Source organism: Saccoglossus kowalevskii, chromosome 15 (genome assembly GCF_978046115.1).
Source record: "Saccoglossus kowalevskii chromosome 15, keSacKowa6.1, whole genome shotgun sequence".
Taxonomy (NCBI): Eukaryota; Metazoa; Hemichordata; class Enteropneusta; family Harrimaniidae; genus Saccoglossus; species Saccoglossus kowalevskii.
Genome location: NC_140655.1, coordinates 23,070,790 through 23,077,927, shown reverse-complemented (window position 1 = coordinate 23,077,927; position 7,138 = coordinate 23,070,790).

Sequence of the window (7,138 nt, the reverse complement as noted above, 5' to 3'; positions counted from 1 at the left end):
TCTACTCCGTCTTACGTCAAACTGTGACCAAGGGGAGTTGGAATAACACTTAATAAATATAATTTGTCGTTGTTTTTCTGAACCCACCTCCACTCATATCACAAAACCCTTTGTTCCCATGAAACATAGGCTCGTTATCAACAGTTTATCTGGTGTAGACTTGCATGTAGTCTCCTGTTTATATATTTATTTATTTTTTTGTATTTTTTTAGACAAACTGAAATATTATTAGAGAGTAGAAATGGCGGAAGTCGGTCCATCGCGAAATAATGCAGCTTTCGCCTTTTGTTCACTCCCATATTACCGGTACCGGTAACACGAGACTGTATGTAAGTCTAGTTAAAAACAAATTAAACTCTTGACTTCCTGCAAATATTAATTCTCGATTACACACAGTGAATGACTATTAAATGACTATTACTATTAAAACGACGGAGAGGATTGAAACGCAGTCAGACAATTTCGTTATATCACTACTTTATCAGAGCATATCACGAATTGAGTGAAATGAGTCTGTATTGCATATATTTGTGATAATAACCTGCACATCGCTGGAAATTCAATTTGGTGGACAAGGAATTTATCAGCTGTCCTGAGTGCTGCTTCATGGAAATTTCGACAGTTGTGTTTCGATTTGGTGTTACATTACATTTCTCAAAACATCTGTAACTATACAACACAATATTGCATTATATATTTATCCTTGCTCGAAATTAACAGCGTGTGTTGCTTTTGGTGCGTTATTTTCAGTTTATGTTAAAAAACAAAACAAAACATGCCCAACTTTCGACTGAACGCGCTGAATGACTCTAGACTCCAAATCCCGCCACCAACGGCAGTAATCAGTCGGGTTTGGGGGATGCGAGGAGAGGCTGGGAAACGGCCAATCCCGAGGGAATTTATATTTGTCAGAGATTCACGGGACCTTCTGAAAAGTAAAATTATAAGCAAATATTCACACGAAAATTGTATGACAATATATTATCTTCTCTCTCTGCTTCCTGAAAACCTTGCTTATCAACTGACAGATAATGTCCTAATCGCTAGTACTCGTCCTTTCCGTCACTGCCACGGGCATTATGCATGACCCCTAAAGGTCACACATCCTGGTACTTTATAGAGGTTTGATGTTCATACTGAAAAGTTTTGAAACGCCCAATGTTTTCATTTTTTTAAAAAAACATAACCGAATTCTCATTTAGAGTGAGTTTATACCCCCCGAAAATACCAGGGTGTGCGACTTTTTTAGGGTCATGGAAATTGCCTATTATGTCTGCCATATTGCACAGAATGAAATCATACAACACGAATCAACGCTATTGTATAAGCCATACTGTACAATTCGAAACTACGGGAAAAAAACCAAAGACCCCATCACACAACATACTTTCCAGAGGGATGAATTACAATAGCTGTACAAATATGTTCATTTTACCTAACGTACTACGCACGGGAATTCTTTACATGGAAGCCTTTTATTGTACTGTAATTAGTCTGGCACGCTATACTTTGAGACTGCTCTTTTCTAAACCATTTCATTCAAAATAATGGTTTGTGTTATTAATATAGGATAATATGTATGCACTTATTATTTTCTTCGACACATATTATTTTAATTTCACGAATGTTCCCAAATTAATCTTAAATTCAGTCACTCATTGATTGTGCCGTTAATTTGAATATAACGATTTTCGCGACAATCACAGGCTAGTCTAGTAACTAGTAAATTTATTTTCGAACTTCAGTAATTGAAAAGTGAATCCAAACTCTCCGAATCTCGCCTCCTTCTGCTTCTTGGACTGGACGTAACGTAGGTTGCGCCTCTACCGATGGTCATCTTGCCAAACACTGTTTTTTGTCGTGGGAGGGCGCAACTCCAACGACATTGTACAAGTACCGCGACGGTTCCGCCACGATCACGTGACCGACCACGTTACAATCATCTTGATCACAAAACAAATCACTTTTTAGTTAAAGATAGCACTAAGACCCCTTTTATCACGGAAATCTATCTCGTCAGGGAAAATGCGAGAAAGTTCCCCGCCATACGCAAAATACTAGATATTTTCGATATGGATAAGTTCCCACCCCTGGGTGAGCCACCAGTACTTCAGCTCTGTCCCTTACATCCGAGAATCCATAGTTGAGTGACAGGCGATAGCATTAAAGAGTGGTACTTTACAAATTCAAGAATAACAAAGAACAATTTCGCAAAATCGTAAGAAGAAACATTTTCAAATATCTAATTGACCCATAGGGGGCGCGTCATAATCCAAAGTGTCCAAAGACAAATTGTACAATAGACCTCGTTCCCGGAAGTAGCGGGACTAGGGTGTAAACATACTCTACTCTGTCAGGGCGGAAAATACAAACATGTCAGTTTACCGATAGTCGTTAATAGGAAATTTTAGTTTTGTGACGTCGATTGCTACACCTAGACACCAATATCACACGTGCAAGTTTACGTTACACCCCAAAACGGTATGCGCGTGCGTGCGAAACGCTGTATCTTCTGGGAAAGTCGTCTATAAACCTCAAGTCTGTGATTGTATCGAGTAAAGTATCTCTAGATCTTATTCTAATCATGGTGTCCATTACTAAAGATACAATATAGACATATATGAAGGTTTTTTTTCAGCAAATTTAAAAAAATGTGATACGCCCATATAGTATTTATTTTTTTTCGAATGTTGTGGTTATTCTTCGTCATCAACATAGGACTCACAGCGACGTATACAAAGCGTGCAAAATATACTGTGTACACAGCACCATCCCTCTAATGCTACAGTGTTGTTGTTTTCAGTATAAAACAGGTGTTTTTGTACTTGCCCGTGTACAGGTAAACCCGTGTTTTCTGCCAAAAAATAAAATAAAAATAAAAAATAAAAAAAGACGTCTATGACGTATCTTTTTTATCAAGATGCAAGGTGTAGGCAGAATATGAAAAGAAGTTCAGAATTCTTGTAATCTCTATTACCTTTTAACCCACTCGAGTTTCTGGATTCAAAAGACTGTTTTTAATTGCATTCCCTCTCCGTCCTGGTTATCATTTTTTTTTTGTCAATTGATGTCCCAAATCTGGTTTCCCTAGCTTCTTTAATATTTATCACTATAATTCAGACCAACATTTTTTAGAGGGTTGTGCGAAAAGCGAGTTGTATTCAGATGGAATTTCAATGTAATGTGTGAATACTTTTGATTTACAATATTGTCGAGTCAACATCGCAGCTCGTCATGGCAAATTTCAGAATTTAATCTCACATTTTCACGTTCATTCTTTCCTCTTAAACCCCCAACCTTCGTAGCTCAGCTTATTAAACGTATTTTTCTCTATCACATAGATCAACCCTATGTACAGTTAGCTTCACAGCAACTAGTCACCCGTATCTGATATTTTTTTCCATATGATTACATCAGTGTTATTTATAGCCCTTGGAATCCCAGCATGCTTAGCGACCCAAGAGTCCTCGGAAATTATCTTCTTGAATTAAGCCCACCATGAATATTTTATTGCACATTATTTTAGGTGTATCATGACTAATCGATGACGTACAAAATTGTTATTTCATTATTGTTATTAATTGCAGGAAAAATAAATGATTGCGTTCGGTCAATTGCATCGTACGTTCTGAGTTTCATTAAATAACTTCAGTTTGCACGTATTCGTCTCAGAAATCCACCGTATCGCCACCGGGAAAAGGAAGGGGGGGTAATGAAGTTGTTGGATGAACATATCTTATAATATTTTGAAAGTTTATTGTAACATGGCGTTGTACCTTGTACTTCAATTCCTAAATAGTTTTCTATTTTTGTAATTTACATTTTTTTTTCAAATAAATTTGACCACAAATCACACTTTTCAAGAAATCTTCAAGTGGTAGAATTTAAATACTAGTAGTGGCCTCTCTCTTCCAACTTGTGTCAGAATGCCATTGAATATAAAGAAATATGGATGCCTTCGATTTTAAATCGAATTTACACTGACAACTTAAACATTTACGGCACACACGGCCCGCATACAACCATACACCTCTTTTCCAGGGTCGAATACAACTAGGAATACAATACACTGTCAAATGAATATTTGTTTTATCCTAACCTCACTTATCGATACACGGTCAAACTAATGTCTCTGTTTATACATGTGTATAACAGATTTGAATTTAAAAGATAAATAAAAAAACGTATGTACACCAAATTCTTGCTACTAAAATGAGGTCCCACTTGCACTGTATATGTCTGTGAACAAATTCCTTCTTAATTAGAAAAAAACACAATTATGTCATTATAATGATTCGTATTGCGTGGGAATTAATGACATCATGCCGTTCCATAATTCAAAATATGGGTATACTGAGACCGATGCATCATGGGAATACCAACGTCTTATACATACACTCGAGACCCAGATATAATTTTTAATTTCGCCATTCAGCCGCGATGCTGCTTCAAATTTACGGCGATACAATTACGTGCCATTACTGTGTTCGCTCAACGATCGACGAGATGATACTGGCCGAATGTAACTTGTTTTAAGAGGTATTTTTAAACGATCGGTCCTCGTGAATAAAATATGGCAAAACTTCTCTCATATTGGTACTTTCATACCCACGGTTTTTAAAACATGCCAAAACGTGCATGCATCGGCATTCATTATGCTTTTGTTGTTGTATTTAATGTACTAGTAGTTTGTATTGATATATTAGCAAATTACATAACTCGGATTTAAAATATATTATTGTTTTTTGTTTTATCGTGATGCCATATAAATGAAAGGAGCAGACAGGGGATATTACACAGCATAATCACGTCGCGGCGCAGTCGTTGACTTAGTGCAGGTTTTCATAGGCACAGTGAACCGTACTCATGGACTCGGAATACGCTAACAAATGTGGAAATCAAGTTTTAAAGCGCGGTGGTCGTCGCGCAGCGCGTGTTTGAATTCCATGTAAATAAACAATGCATTTTACACGCGTTGTATACGTCGCTATGAGTCCCATATCGAACAGGACGCGGCGCAACGACTGCCGCCCTTTAAGGTTGATCAACGTAGTTTCATGAAGGTGTTAATTGCTGGTACATGTATTTTGGAAATAGATTGTTGTGAAAAGGTCATTTATGAAAACAAAAAAATCGAATTTTTGAAATTTGAACATGTTATTACTTTGCGCTGACTGTGAAGTACAAAATACTTTATAGAGAAAGGGGAAGGCACGACCTGTTCAATTGCGAACATATTTACCTTTTTTTGCAATTTGGGAAAATAGATCAATGTGTCAGAAATTAGTTTTAAGAATGACAAAAATCTAGCTCTGGACCTACTTTGTAAATATGTTGCCGTTTCAATAGTTTGTGATTAAACGTGTTTATTACATAAAGATAAAAATACTGAAAAAAATATTTTATTCACAAATGCCTGACGATTTTTTTGTCCACACTTTCTCAATTCGCAGAAACACAGAAACTGTCGAGAATGCATTCTCAGAAACAGATATAATTTAAGGCACTTGGACCGAATTCAAAGTTTACTCAACTGAGCATGTTACTCAGGCTACGCATATATGCAAGTATATTATGTGAGAAAATGTTGTGTATAATAGAAATATATTATCACACTAGAAACCTATTATAATTATTAAATGTCAAATGTTTTAATATATAAAATCGTGACCTTATTTTTTTTCATTTCCGGCGGCATAAACCCATTATTATAAATGAAAGTACAATGTCACAGAATTATCAATACAGCCCGAACTTTCTTAAATGTGTGAAAATTTAGTATAAAATACAATCAATCAATAAATCATAGAAAACGTGCTGTATTTGTAATATTCCTACTCTTCGATCACGAAGACGTGTATTTTACATTGTTTGCATAAATGTTAAAATAATATTCACGTCAACTCAAGTGTTACATAATTTCCCTGAAGGTAAAGTGAAAAGAAAGAACGCAGCTGAAGATCGATAAATTGATTAAACGAATGAATGATTGCATGATAGTTAATTCAAAGTAAACAGTTTCAACAATATTGTAGCGTTTCCTATTCGAAAGTTGGTGGCTGGAGGTATTTGCAAATTATTTTGTCCACAGTAGAAGAGACGATATTTTTGTTTTTACTTTCTATCCCATTCTTATACTATATTATGGACTCGTCGTGTAGTATTTTAGTTTGTTATCTTTCCACCCACAATAACTCCCCCAAGCCCCCTCCCGTTCTCGGATGTATAACCCATTAGGTATTAGCGCGTGCACATTTACTCTTATATGTGAACTAGTCATACACAGACGCTTTTAGTGTCCGTGGTTTCAACACGAGCAGATTACACTGAGATTAGGTCACCATTATCTCCGCATCAATAAACACAAATGGATTACCTCGATCCAGTCTGGCAAAATACTTAGTATCACGTATCACCTCGATTCACTGAACGTAATACGATTACGAACTATCGATACAAGGGTTGATTATTAGCTGTTTTCCAAAAAAAAAAAAAAAGGCAAATTTCTAAACAAAAACGGAAATATTGCTCTTTTCACCAAAAATGTTTTTTTTTCTCGTCTTTTTACAGACCGAAATCTCCGATTGGCTAGGTTACACACCTGGTCAAGTAAAACGAACCAACATTTACAATCTGAATACATCACTAACATGATGTTGCTCTCTGTATTCGATATGATTTATTTCCAACATGATATCCATATGTATTTATTAATTATATTATCATTATATAATCATATTAGTTAGTAGATAGGTTCCTAGTGTAATTATTTAATACTTGAACTACACATGGAAATTATATCTTTTTAAAAAAATATAATTTAATGTTTTTTGTTTTCGCTTACTAAATTATATACCCCCATTGAATGCATGTTTTTGGCATTAAAACGGGATGGAACCAATGGTGACTCCTCTATCGCAAAAAAGCTGATATTAGAACTTACGCATGATTAAAACGAGAAGCCATCATACACGTAATTACTAGACCGAGGCATACGTGTGACATCGTGTCCACTCGGGGTTTTCTCCGGGGATGGGTAAGCCAACACGGGAAATTTTGCCAAAAAGTAGATCTCATCTCGTGGACTCATCATGTTTTCCAGCAACTTTGGGGGACGTATTCGTACAAATTCGGGGTA